This window comes from Pinus tabuliformis, chromosome 3_2, assembly GCF_031772625.1.
Source record: "Pinus tabuliformis cultivar Carrire ecotype Pingquan chromosome 3_2, CPIR1, whole genome shotgun sequence".
Lineage (NCBI taxonomy): Eukaryota > Viridiplantae > Streptophyta > Pinopsida > Pinales > Pinaceae > Pinus > Pinus tabuliformis.
Window position 1 is genome coordinate 1108163147 of NC_142302.1, and position 18796 is coordinate 1108181942.

The following is an 18796-nucleotide window of genomic DNA, read 5'->3' on the forward strand; positions in this document are numbered from 1 at the left end:
TCTAATGATCTTGTATATTTTTTTATTTAGGTCACATTTTATTCTTGTTTAAACAAGGTTTACAACATGTATGCTCTAGATAGCTTTGTAAAAATTTAACTACCACTCATATCCCTAGAGTCTCATGTGAAATTTAATCCACATATCAAGGCCTTACGTTGGAGCTCCTTCATAATCCATTTTATGAGATTATAAGAAATGCTAAAAATATGAAACATATTTATTCTTGATAAGCATTGGAACATGACACTATAAGAAATAGGAAATATAATAAAATTAAATTTCATTTCAAGCAATAGGGATATTTCATGAAGTTAGTTTCTAATTGGGGCATATTCAAGAGTTAAATTCTTTATGGGCTACACTAGCTTGAGAATTATTGGATCTAGAAGCATCTAGCCAAATGTTTGTCATGAATACCAAAGCTTGATCAAACTAAGAGAATATATGATTACGTAGATCATTCCATACATCTTCTTGTTATAGTTCTAGATGGAATTGAGTGTTTTCCATCACTTAGTTGATCTAATCATATAGTAATTATTAATATATAATGCTCTTTAATTGTTATAATGAGATCTTGCTACTAATGGTGAAACCACACAGAGTAGAGTGATTGGATAGTTGTAAGACAACCTAAAATCTATGAAGCATGTATTTACTAGTCACTTGTAGTTCTAATCAATGTTTTGATAATTATTTTTATTCTAGGAGAATTCATGATGTTTTCTAGGAGCTACGACATTTCGACACACTTTTACTAAATCATAATCATGGGGCTATGTTACCTACCATAAGTAAAGAGAAAATGAATATCCAATGAAATTATGAAGTACACATTTGGGAGGGCTAGTTAGAGAACCTACAATAATTTGATCTATTGAGTATAAAGGACTAGTTTTTAGAGGAATGTGGACTTCTTCACTAATGCCAATTGATGTAAGCCAATAATAATCAAAACTAGATTATATGAAAATGAGAACAAAAGAAACTTATATTTAATCTAATAGTGAGAAAAAATAGATGAATAACACACCATTAATAGACCCTTCACTTCTTTTGTTGACAAAGAAAAGTCAAGGAATATAACTTGAGTAACCAATGTTAGGCAAGTGTCCTAATGAACGTAGATTTGCATTAATAAAATACTCAAGAAAATAAAACATATCAAATGCCATTATCAATGTACCAATCAAGAGGGTAACACATTACTACCTTTTTTGGGTTGTTATTCATTTGGTAAGAAGCCCATAGGTAATTATAGTGTGAATCTAGTGGGGATGCAAGCAAATTTGAACTCCAATAACCCAAGAGGAACATTACTCCTTTTCTAAACAAATTATTATCTAAAAGGAAATTATAGATATAAGCCCCATATCCATTGTAGTTTTGGAGTTAAACATTGCATTCACGACATATCTCATTCTATTTCTTGCTCAAAATTTAAGGGGGTGAATTACACGCAAATAGATTACAAAGTAGAGTTAAAACAACATGTTAAGGTGTCACCTTGGAAGAGGCATTCCAAAAGGTCAAAATATTAATGTATTGTCATGAAATATTGCCATTTTTAACATCCCTTTTTTTAAGATTATGTTTAATAATCAATTTTGTTTTTTTTTTTTTTTTGCTTAAGCAATAGATGATCCTTCTATTAACTTAGGTAAAAAATTATTTTACACATGTTACAACAAATTCCCAGAGGCACAAACTCCTACAAAGGGGAGTGAAAATACCCTAAGTGCCTCAAAAAATCAGATCAAAACAACGTCTAGATTGCCCAAAACTTACCAAAGAGCTATCTTCTAACAATCTGACGGTCAAGATTCAACCCCCGTAGGGGCGCTGTTCTAAAAAAATCCTAAAGTTGCCCGATCAATGCTGACCGTTGACCTTCTCCTTCTAATCCAGAGACTATAATCCATATCGCGCGGCTTAAAAAGCTCGCTAAATACCGCACGATGAAGGCGGTTTGCTTTTTTGGTCCTCCGCCATGTGTTGCTTCGTGAGTGGAATCACTGGCTTTTCCTTAAAACCATCTTTGGTTTGGAAGGCACCTGATGAAGGTGGTAAACCATTAGTGGTTTTATCCCTTCGGCCTGACCAACATGCACACCAAAAGGTGACCACGATCTTGCCTCTCGAGATCTGACGGCCAAAGTCCAAATTGGTCCACACAATTGCTCGCGAAAAATCCTAAAGTTGCATGACCAACGCTGGCTGTTGATATGTTCCTTCTGATCCAATGGTTGGAGTTCATATTGTGCAGCATAAAAAGCCCGTTGAATACCATGCCTCTGTGACATGTTGCTTCCTGAGTGGAATCATTGGATTTTCATTAAAGTCATCTTTGGTCTGGAAGGTGCTCATTGAAGGTGGTAAACCATAAGTGGTTTTCTCCTTTTTGCCCCACCAACTTGCACACCAAAAAGGTGGCCAATGATCTTCCCTCTCTAGATCTGATGGCCACAGATCAAATCGGACCACACAATTGCTGAAGAAGATACCCAATGATGAAGGCGGTAATCATTGTACATTCGTCTCCACACGTCTCTTGCTAAATGGCATTGATTGTCTTCCGAGAAAACTTCTCCCAAGACAGAGGTTGCCCAACACAGGTGGTATGTCTTGGGTAGTTTTTGACCCCAGTAATCTCATCCTTTAACACCTTTTTCTTCCATGGAATCATTCCCCCTGTGAACAGATATCTAGCTCTGTTACTGGAAGCTCCCTTAGAAAACTCATAGTGCATCTTTGCTGATGGGCTATCTGAAGTGAACTTATTTATCATTTTCATAAATTAAAATTCTTTCTCTTTTTTCCTGATACTATTGTTTGTCAATGAGGGCCCTGGATGAGCATTCCTCCTTCAACCTATCATCCATTACCCCCTCCCACCAGTAGCACAAGTTGATATGCTTGTTTCAAACCCCCTCATTTGCAAGCCAATCAACAACTTTGTTGGCTTCCCTACGGACATGCACCAACCTAAGTGTTCTCAGCATTCTTAAGTGCACTTGGATCCTTTGGTAGACTTGCAGAAGCCACCAATGTCTTGGGATTTTCTCTGGTGCAACACACACTTATCCTCTTCACTGAGTTAATGACTAATTCCGAGTCAGCCTCAATGATGACATTGTGAATGTTGTACTCGAGCAATAATGCATAATTCCATTGCCATGAGCTCAGCCATATTGTTGGTAGTGTTTCCTAGATAACTATGGAAGATGATTTGTACGTTTCCTTCCTCATCTGTCATGACCCCTCGATATCCAGCTTCTCCCGCATTCCCTTTTGATGCCCCATCAATGTTAAATTTAAAAATCCATGTGAAGGGGTTTGCCATGAAGCCTTTTCTACTAAGGTATTCTTGTTGATCTACATAAAACCTTGAGGGGATGAACCTTGAGCTCCAACTTCTTCAATATTCTAGCTTCTCTTTGTCTGGCAGGTTTGCCAGTGACTACACCTCCCAAGATGTGAATAGTCTCTTTGAGCTGTCTAAGGATTAGCTTAAGGATGTTTCTCATCAGACTCGCTTTATCCATGAAAATCATGTTGTTTCACTCCTTCCAAACATTCCAAATTATGAATCCTTGGACCAACATGCAGGTGGAGTTAATGATCTCATTATCCGAAAAAAAATTCTGCCATTTTTCAAAGTAGCAATGATGTCATTTACATTTCTGTCTGTCTGCTCGAAGACTTCTCCCACCCAATTCCAAAGTATTTTAGTGAAAGTGCATCTATTCAGGAGATGATTTGTAGTTTGTTCCTGTTGTCTACACAAGTGACATCTTGATGGGTAAAAAAACCCTCTTTTCTTAGGTTATCCCATGTCGAAATCTTGCCCTGTTGAACCAACCACTTGAACAGTTTGAATTTCATCCAATGTGGATTATCCTAGAGCTATTTCCATGTCTTATCAATGTTTGGAAGGTTAAGCCCTGAATATATTCTTTTCGCCTCCTTAAGGTTGAAGAGACCTGCCCTGTTCTTCCCCCTCTTACTTGATCGTCCAAGGTTGAGGTCAAGATTTTCCTTTTGTCTAAAAGACCTTTAAGGGCTATAGCCTGAGTGTGCAACATGCCTATTCCACTATAGTCTCGAAGCTTCCATGTTATCCGTATCTCATTGTACCTTGATTGGTCCCAATAGTCATGTACCCACCTTAATCCTTTGTTGATGGTGTCGGTGTGAATGTCTGCTAATTATTCACTTCGAAGATTGTCCTCCTGCTGCCAATTATCCTCCCAAAACCAAGCAAGATTTCCACTTCGTATCTGCCAAAAACTATGATTTTTGACTAGGGCCCTATTCTCCCATGCCCTATTCCATATTGTGGAACCTTTAACTTGTCTTGTCATTCTTATGAGGTTCTTCTCCTATCACCCTCGAGCATATTTTTTCTTCCATAATTTTTCCCAGGGGGCTTGTATTTCCTTTAGCCATCTCCACCAGGTTTTGGCTCCAAGAACTCTGTTAAGAATTCCTAGGTCATAAAGACCCAAACCACCATGAGACTTAAGCCTGCATACCCTATCCCATGCCACAAGGGCCCATTTCTTCTTTTCTTCACCCTTCCCCCAGAGAAAGTCTCTTTGAATATTTCTTATATTAGTAATTACACCAGTTGATGCCGAAATGGCTGAAAGCATATAGATAGGGATACTTTGGAGGATAACCTCAGTTAGAATTAGTCCCCCTACTAGATTCAGTGCTTTATTTGTCCATTTTCTAATATTATCTTCTAGCTTATTAAGAATAGGCTCCCAGATATCCTTGTGTAGCGGTTTGTCAGTGAGGGGAACTCGCAAGTACTTCACAGGCAGTGACTCCCATTGAAAGCTCAAAATTCTGGAAGGATTTCTTTGTATTGAAATATATGTATTGAAAAAGAAGATCTTTGATTTAGTAAGACTTACCTCTGTGCCTTCTACCCTAGCAAACTCACTCAGAATCTGCTTGAATGTTGTGGCTTCCTTGACAGTGGGTGTGCCTTGAAGCATAGTATCATCGACAAATTGTTGATGTGTCACCATGTCCCAACCTTGAGTGAGTCTCAAACCCTGAATTCTCCCTTCCTCCTTACCAGCTTTGCTTTCTCCCCCTAACCCTTCCATCCTGAAAATGAAAAGGAATGGAGAAAGAGGATCTCCTTGCCTGAGACCTCTAGAAGGCTTGAAGGTTTTAGAGGGAGATCCATTGAGAATAATTGAACAACTGGCAGTGGTGACTAGTGCCATAACCCATTTAATCCAATTATAATCAAAGCCATCGGCTTTTAATATTGCTCTTAGTATGACTAGCTAAGTTTGTCATAGGCCTTTGCTATGTCCAGCTGAACTATAATTCATGCTTGTTTATTGGTGTTGAGTGAATGAACCATTTCATGTGCTTGAATTATGTTATTTAGAATTTGTCTCCCTTCCACATAGCCCGTTTTCTCCTCTGACACTAGGGTTGGGAGGAGTGGTTTGAGATGGTTGGCAATTACTTTGGATATTATTTTGTATACCACATTGCATAGTGCTATAGGTGTAAATCTATCTTGAGAGGTAGCCTTTTCCTATTTGGGGATTAAGGCTATGAAAGATTCATTGAGAACCTTTAAGATTGTCTTAAAACATCGAGAGTCTTCCACTGCCTCTAGGATATCTAGATTAACTATCCTCCAACAAGCTTTGAAAAAGTCCACATTGAAGCCACCTGGGCCTGGTGCTTTCCCATTGTGCATCTCATATGACTTCCTCAATTTCTTCCTTTGTGACTGTTTTGTTGAGATTGTAATTATCTTCTCTAGTAACCAATTTAGGAATATAATGAGCAAATTTTTCCGTAAATTGGGCCCTGTCTTCTAAGGTTTCATCAACAATTTTCTGAAAATTCTGGACTAGAACCTTATCCATCTCTTCATGAGTTTTTCTTCCTATTCCATACTGATCTTTAAGTTTCACAATTCTATTGTTGTTTCTATGAGCTATGGTGGATCTGTGAAAGAATTTGGTGTTTCTTGCCCCTTCTTTAATCCATTTAACTCTGGATTTATGTCTGCAGAATATTTCCTCTTGGAGACATCTATTATTCCATTCTTACTGGAGTGATTCTTCCATCTCTTTCCTTTCATCTGTATAGCCTTCTATGATAAGAATATGGTTTATTTCCTTTACTTTCTTTTCCACATCTCCTTTAGCTTTGAATATATTACCAAATTCCTTTTTATTCCACTCTTTGAGTCTGTCTTTAATGTGTTTGAGCCTACAGTGTAGAAGGAACATCTTGTACCTTGAAGGTGAAGTTCTTCCTTCCACCAGTTTTCAATGTTTGTGAGGAAATTTGAGTGCGTGAGCCAAGAATTCTCAAATCTGAAGGGGGAGTTCCTTTGTTTACCAAAAAAAGAAGCTTCCAACTGGATATGCCGGTGATATAAACCTCCAAAAGGTAGTATGTGTGCAATAGTACTATTTCCCATGAGAAGAAGTTCCTCTGAAACAATGAATCTGTCCAATTTTGAGGCTACTTGGGTATGGCCCCCTCTTTTGTTATGCCAAGTGTAGATTCCATTTCTTGTTTCCATATCAACCAATTTCATATTGGTGATGAAGTCCTAGAAGGCAATTGAATCTCTACCAATTTTTCTAGTTCCTCCTCTCTTCTCCATGAGTGATTTTGTCATGTTAAAATCCCCTCCAAGAATCCAGGGTAGAGCTAGGTATCTCTTCTTCAAATCCTCCAACGTTGTGAGGAGTCAAAGTTTATCCTCCATTGGCTGCAAACCATAGATATTGGTGATCATGTAACAATGTATATCACCCACGAGTTGGAAAATCAAGGAAAGGTGATATTTGGATGCCTCTGCATCAATCACACCAAATTTCTGTGGATCCCATAGAGTGAGAATGCCACCGGCTGATTTATTTTCCTTAACTTCTATTTAACCATATTTTGTGTTTCTCATGGATTTTCTCCACTGAGCATTTTATTTCCTGTATGAATACTATGTCAGGTTTTTCCTCTATGATCCTGCTACCTAAGCTCCTTTGTTTTCTTCTGCTCCCCAGTCCTCTAATGTTCCAGTTTGTGATTTTCATTGAGGTGGGGTTTTAAAGGAGTAACCGGAAAGAACTTTCATCCTTCTTGAGTCAATCATGAGTTTGCCACATTCCAACAATAGTTCTTTCTGTCTTTTTCTTCCCTCTTTTTACCTGGATTTTTGTCAGCTTTCTGTTATTAATCCTATAGAGGAAGCTCCTTTATTTTCCTGGTTATCGTGTGCTCTTTGACTCTTGCAGCTGTTTGATGTGACTTGTTAAGGAATATATATTGTACCTTGTCCACATCCTCCCGAGGGATGGAGTTTATTCCCAGGCTCCCTCCTTGTTCTAGGAACTTTTCCAGCTCTAGGTTCTCCCTTTCTGGGATCTCCTGTAAGTATTGGTCCTCTGTACAACTTTAATTTTGAGTCATTTCCTGGTATTTTTCTATTTCCATGGTACTCAAAGGGTCCTTCGTGTGTTCATTATGGTCCTGAGTGAACTCCATGCTGGTCTCTTTTCATTCCCCCTTGCCGACTGATTCTCTATACTCTCTTGATCACCTCCATCTACTTCTTTTTCTCCTAAGATCTGAAAACTGTTGTGACCTCTTGTTTTGTTATCATTTGCAATAGGGTTCCTTTCTGTCTTCCTTCCCCCTCCTTTTCCTTTTCCTCCCACTTTTGTGAAACCTATCTGGTATTTCCCTTTGCTAGTGCTTAGGTTTTCCTCGCTTGTCTTAAGAGGAGAATCTCTAGATAGGTGCCCATGCTCATGACATTTGTGACATATGAATGGGATATGTTCATAGTCAATTGTTTGAACCCATTCCTCATCATAGATTTGTAGAATGACCTCATCTAGAATGGTTCCTAATAGGTCCATCTCCACACATATACGAGCATAGGAGGTGTATTTTCCCCATAGAGTTGCCTCTCAAATTTTTAAGAAATGACTTAATTTATTGCCTATAGCTTTTAAAGACTCCAGAATCTAGTAACCTAAAGGTAAGCAGTAGAGTCTAATCATCGGTACCGAAGTGAAGGTTTCTCATTATGGCACAAAGTTCATCATCCATGGCCACATATAGAGACCAGCAGCTGCAAAGAAGTATGGTCCTCCTTCAAAAATCATGTCTTTGTCTTCCATGTTTGTGAACACAACTGTTAAAAAACCTTTGGATCCAAGATGTATATTCAACTGCACCTTTAGTTTCCAGTTGTACAACGCTTTCTCTAACAGCTAGATTCCCATAAATTTGTAAATGATGGCATAGTTTTCCAGGTGATCCATCTGCGCTTGTAGAGCTGGATCATTCAGAATAACTCAAGGTTTAGTTATGGTCTTGGGTTTATAGGGCCCCATCTTGGCTCTGTTCTCTATTCCTTGACCTTTGTCTTCCACTTTTTCCTCCTGTCAGTCTTCCTCGTGGGCCCCTTGATCTACATGGATTTTCTTGCTTTTCGTCTTCTAAGTTTCAATGTTTTTTGTCTTGTCCTCGAAGGATTGTGGAGGTTTGTTCTTATTCCTCCTCTTCCTCTATTTGAAACCACATTACTGTAGGAGGGAGTTGAGCTCCCTCCTCCCTGGGCCTACATGGGTACTTGTTGCCCTTTTTCATTCTCTTAGTTAAACCCTAGAATCCTCTGCAGAACCAATATGTCACTCACCTAGCCGTAGATCAGCTATAATCAATTTTGATTTCTTAGTGTTTATGAAACTCTTTTTTTCCACTAAGAGGTGTTCTTTAGCCTTCTATGAAAAAAATGTTATAATGTCAATTTAAACATTTTGATTTTATCAGAAAAATAAAAAAAAAAAAAAGGCATAAATATCTACATAATTAAAATTATAAATTAAAAAAAAATATATCTATCAGAAGGGAGGCTATTGATTTCTCAATCCATCACATAAATATTTTAAATTACCGATGCCCTAATCTGGTTCATATTCATGAAAAATATATGAAGGGAATTTGATCCAATAGGGGAAACAAAAAGGGTTTACAAACTCAAATATTATGTGAAAGGTCATGGAAAATATAATGTAATTTTGACTATAAATTTATAAATATCAATTTTAACTATAAACTTATAACATTATGTTAAAAGATAAAATTTTCATGCTTTAAAAGCTCATGTTTCTGATAGTTCATGATATTGAATAACTCATGCTATTGATAGTCCGTGGTATTGCATAGAGTTGAGGAAATCCACAAAGTTAGACTGATCATAGCTCCAAAAGTATCTCTCTCTCCATTTTTAGTAGTTGAGGATTCAAAATGGATGCTTGGTGATAATTCAAACAAAAATGAGAAAAAATTGAACACAAAACTATTCTAGTAGATTAGGTTGAGTTATCTTTTTTTACATAGTTGGAAAACCTATCATAAGTCATTAGCAACAATAGTGACATCTATAACTATCTACTATTTGAGAATGCAAGATGTCTCAACACCCTTATTCGAAGAAAACCTCGCCACCTAGAATATTGAAAATGCAGCAAGAAAATCCTAATTTAAATTTGCGTGGATTAAATTAGGAGAAATTTCAATTTCAATTTCACAAGAGTACTTGGAGGTAGTTAACTGAGGTGACATGGCTCTCATCACTCAATGAAATCAGTAAGTTCGAGTTGGATACACTTGAGTTTAGTTCTACATGATTGATTTCTAATTTGTAGTCATCTATTCCACTTAATTTGAGTTATTGTCAATGTAACTAGTTCTCATTGTTTGTAGAACTAGTAACGATTAATCCCTTTAATCATGAGGCTAATGATTCTGAAGATCTTTTACAATTAGTTGAATCATTCGAACAAGTGATTGATTGGGAAAAGACTAATTTAAGTCCTTAATATTTTCAAAATTTTCATGAATTCAGAAAAATCAAAGGCTCGAAATAATTCCATTGCATTTTATAAGAGCCAAGGACAAGCCTACACCCTGTGTAACTATCAATATTGAGGGATAAATTCTTGCATAGAGTTTCAAGTGGACATAAGGAAGGCACAGGCTACATGGAAACCCAAGGGCACCGAGAATACAATGGGATCCAGCAGGAGCTCAACCGAAATGCAGGTCATAGTTACCCTAACTAGATATACCAGTTACAAGATCAAAAGCAACAATCTAGAGCAGGAGTGGGCCCAATTCAATAAGAAACTAGAAGACACTCCTAAGACAGCATATGCCCAAGAAACAATGGAATATCACATTCCTATGCAAACTAAGAAAAATTTAGAGTTTGAGCCGATGGATGAGTCAGGAACTAGTTCACAGCATATAGAAATCATTCCTGCATTGCCAACATTGAAAATTATCCTAAAGGTGATTGAAATTCCTCCTTTATATGTGTTCTACAGTCCACTACACAAAGTTGTGATGAGGAGATAGAGGAAAAGAAGGAGGGTGGAAACACCTGAGGTCCCAGCAAGAAATGAGCCGATGGACATTGTCTGGAAGGATATCCCTTTCAATCTTGCTAAAAATTTGACCAGATTGTCACAATTTGTAGGGGCATATGAAACTGCCACTATGGATAAAGCCATGAACATACCTATTTTGTTAAGAAAGACGGAAGAAAAGATAACGCAGCTCGAGTAACATCTGCAAATTGAAAAAGTAAATGTGAATTCACAAGCTGTTGAACAAATCGCTTGATTGCACAAAATATGGAAGTCTTAAAGATAAGCCATAAAGAAAACATATCAGTGAAGAACATGCAAATTCAAGAGTTGCAAAAAGCCATGGAAAAATATGAAGATGTCCCTACCGCCATTAAATTCAACAAAGAGGCACTAGAGCTAAATTCCCTTCTATCAAAATAGCAAGAGATATTTTTCCAAAGAATGTAGCATATCGCTCCTTCTCTAATTACCAGTGATCAGTTAACGGATAAGGTGATTGACCAAAGAATTGAATTTAATGATTTAAATACAAGGATATCTGAACTCATTGAATGGCAAGAAACAGAAGAACGAAGGAGAGTTCATATGCTCGAGATTGAGGAGACACATAAGGAAATTCTATTAACGTATTCGGATGTACGGATCTAGCAATTTGAATTACCAATGGTAAGAGCAGTAGGGGTGTCAAAGAACATAGAGAAAGTAGTAAATCACACTTTTCACACCACCAACCTGGTGAAAGAAGGTAACCCGAAATCACCGCTAGATTTAAGTGACTTGCATAAAAGCTAGAAGGAAAGAGCAGAAATCCAAAGGGAGGCGATCTCAAAGTTAGCATAGACTAACTAGGAGGCATATTGGCAATACCTTGTCAACTCACTCAGTCAAATCATGACACTCAATTTCTCACTCCATTCAACTAAGAGGATGTTTCCACCTCTCACAGATGTTATCTTCGTAGGACAGGTCAAAACATAGTTTGGGGCGCCTCCTCAATAGAAACCGATGTTCGATATATGTGATCTAAAGGAGAAGTTGGTAGACATGAAGTCATCTTCATAAGCTCTGCTCATCAAGACATTTTTATGTTTAGAGTTAGTTGCTAGTTAGGAGGAAGGTTGTTTGAAACCTCCTCAAATTTTTGTATAATCTATTTTTGAACATTAGTTAGATAGTATTTATACCCTTCTCACGCATTTAGAGAAGGGTCCAGAATTTTATCAAAAATATTTGCAAAGAATGCACTTCTATAAGTTTGTGAATGCCTTGATGAAATTACAGAACATGGTTGTTTCTTTTAAATATTAGACTACTTTCCTTTTTTGATGCACTACTGTATACTTGGAAGATAATTTGATCTGAATAAAGGAGATGATCTATGTCATTAGTCAAATGAGCAGAACTTCACACATATGGTACTTTTATTTTGTGTGATTAGTTATTTTTTTGTTTAATTAAGTTTAACATTTCATTTTCATGAATTGTGTATGGAATTTGTTCTTTCTATTATGCGTTAATTGTACTAATGTATGATGCCTAGATGAAATAGTTTATTTTCATATGTAATCATCAGATATATGCGATATAGTTTGTACATTTCTTTGACTAATTATTTAGTGAATGAAATTATATTTACACGTTATCATCTATGTTTAATGTGTGATTGATATTTATTATCACATGTCAAACATATATCTTTTTAGATCCCATATCACAAAGAATTCTCAGGTTTATATTAGAATAAGTTAGCTAGGGATTTGCATGATAGAATAGGTCATTTAGTTATCATTATTCTTACTGCAATTGCTTGAAAACCACTCATTCTCATTTTAAAACCCACATTGGGAAACCGTTCCCATCATTCCCAGTTGGAGCCACCACTTCAAATGGAAAAGGTGTTGCCTTGAGGGTCCAAACCAAGTGGTTATACCCAATGTTGGAGCAACAAAAATATAAGGTTTCAACAATTGGGTGGTTGTGGTCAATTTTCCAAGTGACGGTTCTTTCAGCTAATCTCGTTTGATTCAATTTCATGGGTTTTTCTTTATGTGGCTCCTTACTCTTTCTATTGTCAAATGTTTAAGTTTATGAGTATAAGCACATGAGTTATCACTGTTTATGAGATTATTGAATAAGTATGCATGTGATAACTACTGAAACTAAATTTAATCGAATTTAAATTTAGTAATGGGAGCATAGTAGGTGATTTTTAGGTTGGGTCAAGGAGGTATTTGAAACATGGTATTGGAGCTCTATGTTCAAATATTACGGTTTAACGATTAACCCACACCTGCAAGATATGACTGAGTTGTAGGTCCTATACTAGGTCCTACACAAATAAGAGGTCTTACTAAACGGCTTAGCATAATTCTGCTATAACAAAAATATTCTAGAATCCATAGAGGTTGAAATTAAAAATTAAATAGACTTATTTGAGGACTTTGAAGAAATAACATACATATATATTAAGAGTATATTGATTACTTGAAATCGAAGGTGAATTTGAACTGACGTTATTTGAAGTTAGGGATTTTGAAAATAGCTAAAGTTTGATATTTTAAGGAAGAGTGAAAACTCCTATATTTCTTGACAATAATTTAATTATTGTGTTTTCAATCGCACATCACTTAAATTGGAAATGGTCAGAAAACTTGATTTGGACCAGGAAATTCCATTACTTAATTCAATAGGAAAAATGCTTCCTCAACAAGTTATTAGGGAAGAGATTAACGCCAATATGTTTTAAAATAAGCACACAAGTGATCCAATCATTAAGGTATTAATTAATATATGAAACTGAACCAATAAATATAAATTCATAATAAGATTTTATTGTGTTCAGTGACTTCAAGTGATGGTTATAAGTGCATTACTGTACAACCATATAATTAGTTGTGAATTAGTACAATGGTGTTTCGCAATAAATTATGATAGTAGATCAAAGTTGGTTTTGCGATTCCTTATTTTGTATTAATTATTAATTATTACGGTATTAATTTTTAGTGCTTAGGATATTTCTTTGAAATTTGATTTTACCGAAGCAAATATGAAAATTTGGAAAGATAATAGTGGATTTAGAATCATTAGGGATGTAAAAACCATAAATATAGGGATTTGAGAAGAAAATCCTTTCCCAAAATAATAGATTTTATAACTTTGAGTAACTTGGGAAATTTATATTTAAAAAAAAAAAATGAGCCATGAAACATTGAATCTAAAGAGGTAGTTAGTTATCATGGATTTTATCAAGCCCATCCACTCGAGACTAATGTTTCAATCCTAGAACACCATTCAAAACCAACCCAAAAATTCTTCGCATGGGGACATAATCTATCCACTCCTTGGTATTAGGGAGAGAAATCAAGCAGTGTATTTGATGTAACGAGTAATTGATAGTAACAGTCATAATGAAGGATGTGCTTTAAAAACTCATAGAAAATAAGATTAAGAGATGTCTAGACTTTTATGTAAAATTCTAATAAGACTAGACGATAGTGGGAAATTGTTAACATGATTGAGGTTAAAATCCTAGTTATGTCTTTATTTGAAACCCCTTGTGCAAAGGTCATCATGTACTGAGATGTTAACATAGTGGTGGTGTTATTTTGATAAGTTCTATTAATTTGGTTGATTCACCCTTCCATGAAATGAAACACTTATTTTGTTGGAGACTGTGTGCGTGGGAGTCGTATAAGCCACAATCATACCTGGGATTATAGTTAGAAAGACAAACCACTATGGTTCTCTGGACTTGTGGAAACTTGTCCAAATGGTTGGCACTTGCTAAATTGAGAATGGAAAGGTTGTGAAAGTAAAAACTAAGGAATGGATGAGAGTCAAATTAGCAGCTACCCTAAGTTGTTGTACATGTTAGTCTAGTAATTATAGAATGATTTAGAGAGCGTTGTTACACACTAGTTCAATTATTCGAGAGGTCGTGATAAATGGTTTAAACCTAGTGCCATGAGTGCCTTTCTCAAGTGTCACATGCGGGTATGGTAGTTTTAGGAAGTGTCTATGTGATTAGTAGTTTTAAAATAATACAACATCTTGCCAATTTGATTAGTGGAGAAAATCTCTTTTAGATTTTTTTTTCTCTTTGAGCTACACAACCACCTTTTCTGCTGATCTAAAGGCATTCGATTGTTGTTTGATTTGGATGCAAAATAATTTGGTGGGTACAATGGTTATCCTTATGGTCACACCCATAAAGGCATTAAACGGGATAGTGGTTATCCTTACATTCACGTGGACAAGTCACATTGGTAAAAATACCATTAATCTCATATTCTCCATGTGTGGAGATTGCATACTCATGGTGTTTGATTGATCATTTTGATTTATTTATATTCCTAGAATTATTTTGTGGATGGCTCATAAAGGAATGGTTTCAAATTCGATATCCACTATCCCTCCTCACTAGATGCTACATCGTCATTAGTTTCCCGGGGGGTGCCAGTGGCATCCCAGAGAATTCGCCTCACGGAATAGAGTGCGGTCATTTGTGGTCCTACTCTTGGATGCAAACTCCTTTGAATGTATGGTTCTATTAAACATCGTTGAGAATGATATAATGAGAGGGAAATTGTGATCGAACCCCACGAGGATGGTTTGATTTACATGTGATGAGGATTGGAGCTTTGACTTCAAGCCGAGCAATTTGTATTAAGAATAGTTCCCCATGAATAGTTAAACCCGCAAAGGCTCGATCAACTATGATAGTGGATACATAGAAAGACTAGCATAACTCATAACCTAACATGGTCAAACATTTGCAAGGTTTTGAGAGACCTCAGCTGACGAGAAAGGTCTGACCACTCGATTAGCCTGAAATGGTTTCTTACATAAAAACATTTTCTTACATTGTTTTGAGATGTTTGGGACACATTTGGGAAATTCAATTTTTTGTTCAAGATTGGAGAAAATTGTTTTTGGTAGAGAATAGTGCCAAAAAAGGACACTATCTTTTGTTTATTTACCATGAAAATGCACCCCTTGAAGTTGAGTAAGACTGCAAGGAAGTGATGTGTCTTGTCTGGGCCATTGGTTTTCAATTCTTATAATACTGCACTCCTAGGCTTCCTATTTGTATGGATAGGCATGTATCATCTTTCAAAGAGTCGATCAGGATATGGAATTCCTTTTAATTTTTATGAGACTATGCATTTTATTTAAAATTGTATTTCGATTTAATATTTTTGTTTTTATTGGTGCATCTACATGTAATCATGCAATTTATTTTTGGATCTGGTTTTGCCAATGGTGGAAGTGTTTAATTCACCCTTATTATGAAAATGCTACAAATATACACTATTGAAGGGAATTGAATTTTACCAAGTCATTATTCAGATATTTAGTAGAAACATGCATATATAATTAGACATTCATATTTTGAACGTACCAGTTCATTTTGAGTCAATAAATAATCTAAATACTTATAACTAAGATAGATAAGAGGCACAAATTGTATTTCCAATCTAGACTGAACTAGGGTGAGAGTTGTGAAGCATATTCACACATGAATGCAAGTCACAGTATACATGTTGAAGAAGACATTATACATTAATATTTTTATCACCTTCATAAGTAGGTCAATGGGACTTGCACCCAAAAGTACTTCTAGGGTAAATTCATATAATAAGTATAAAAGAAGCTCCTATTGCATCCCGATTAACAACAGTATTAAATACAACTTCAAAGAAACATTCTCAAGTTCACTCAAATTCCAATGTGTAAATTGTTGGAACTCAAAGTATGCAACCTGAAACTTGACAACCTTGAAGATATACATGTGGCTTCCAAATCTACAACAATAAGGAGAAACTCCCACTAGAATGATGGTAGATCTTAGAAATGTACTTCTTCTAGGAAGAGATAAGATAAAAATGATCGGTATGCTTCTACTATATATAAATAAAGTATAAATTCTTTGTGAAAATAGAAATTTCAAATAGACTAGATATGGTGGTACTTGATTCATTTGAAATATAAATAGAGCAATTTAGAGCAGCCTAATGACTAACAATAATTGTACACTAGATTCGAAATGTGACTTGTCTGAATTAATAAACATTTTTTTTCTAAACCAAAAAGGTTTCGCATTAATACAGGGTATGATGATCTAAGGATCTTATGCTAATAGTTAAATAATATCTGAACCAAGTAAGGTGTGACATATAAAAAATTCTAGATGGTGAATAGAGAGGATAACAAACCATTGTTAAACCAATAGGATGTTTCAACCATCTTGGATGGCTAAGTGGTACTGGTAATTGAGATTGTTGTGTACAAAGATAATTGGTTTTGATAACATGATATATATAAATCTATTCAGATCAATTGACAATCATACAATCTGACATGCATATTTTGTATCACTATTTTCTATTAAGCAATCTGGGAGATGTCTCCCTGTTAGATTGCATTGATAACATTGTCTCATTTTCAATATGAGAACATAAAAATTAGTGCATAAACTAATTACTTTAAAGAGTTTTATAATTGATTTGGTTTCCAAGAAATGAATTATACCAGGTCATGATCTAGTGTTAAGGTGGGGTATCAACATGTTAGTGACCTAGGTTCATATAGTGGTACACATAGTACCCTAGAAATTAAGAGATGGAAGAGTGTGAGAATGGTGTAACCATCATTCATGACTCATGTATAGGAGGTGTAGGTATGTTCATACTAATTCATCAGTTGGTTTTATATACACATTGACTTATTCATGGTTAACAAAGTGTTGGGAGAAGTGCTAAAAAGAAGGAGCAAACATGAAATCATATGGCATAACTAGATTATGCATGGTGTACTTTGCAGTACCAAACGATTATTTTGTTGCCTAAAGACAATTCCAACACATTGAAAATCATTTGAATCCGAGTTCTCATTAGAGAGATATGAATTTTTGAAGTTGAAATAATTAATTAGTTTTCAAGTAGGCTAACCCAATAAGTGTCAGTTCAAATGTGACATTGAGATTTCATATGTGTAAAAAGATGAAGTGTATGGAGGTCAGATAGAGCATCCATTTTGTGCAAAACACAAGGAGGAAGAGAGCTTGTTGAAAGAGGGATTACTTTTGAACTTAGCGGCAACAATAATATTCGACACTCATGGTGTTTAAGGGTTTTTTTAGGGGTCCATTTAGAGGGTAAAGCTACTAGAAGGGAGGCTGAGGCAACTCCCTAGAGGGCTGAGGTAGAGGTAAATATTTTTTAGATCTGTTTGGAGGAAGAAATGAGGTAATGAGAGGTTGTTTGGGTGACATGTTAGGTAACAAAATGGACTGTGGTAGGCTGCAACCCTTACCACCTCAAAATAGGGTAGCACAAGAATTTTTGGGGCTAGAAGATGCCATGAACATCAATCAACAATGAGAGCACCTGACCTTTCCCTGGCTACATATAAAAGGAGGTTGTTGTGTGGGAATTGAAGGGTTGTTGTCGCATGGACAAAGCCCTAACTAGGGACAACGGGAAAAACATACTTGGAGAGTAGTATTGCTATGTGTTGGGTCACATTTTTTTGACCAATTTGGATCAAGTTACATTACAACCTATTGGTGCCATGTGAATGACATTTCGTGGTGGTGAAATGTCCTCCTAGGAGCAGAATTGATATTGATTGAATTGGGTGCCTTAGATCTGATTGGAGGGAGGCCTGTTGGCTACCCAAAGTAGCCTATAGCATAAGACATGAAGGATGTTGTTTTTGCATGATTGGATGATCGGGTGAAGTTTTCAACCTAATGCGCAACAATTTCATGGACAACATTGACTGCTAGATTGGAAGATTGGACCTCGGGAACTAGGCCTACCCAAAAAGTAGTTGATTAGCCCATGTTCACTGTTGCAGACATGACTTGCAATAGTGATAAGAGGAAGCCCTCTTGGATTCTTGATGTGTAGATGCCTTGATGAACTAAGGCACTATTAGTGAGCAATATTGGAGCGAAATACTGACAAGACACAATACAATATAGAAGTTGCACAATGAACTTTGTCATTGTATCTTATAAACCATAAAATGTTGTATTACTTAGTTTGTTTAATATAATGAATATTGTGATTATACATATTGTATAATTTTGTTTAAAATTGTGTATATTGTGCATATGTGATTTACTACTTTATATTTCCACTATGCAAAGTAGGTTTTTTGTTGATAATATTGGTTTGATATCATTAGTGATTTTAAGGCTCTAGCCTACCCCCAAGGTTGTGGAAATTCAACATGGTATCAAAGCATGTCAAAGATAATTTGGAAGTAAGTATATGAGAGGTGTGCACAATGAAGTATAACGTGAGAGGGAGTTGGTCACATTGTGAGTGAAGGGTTCACTACAATGT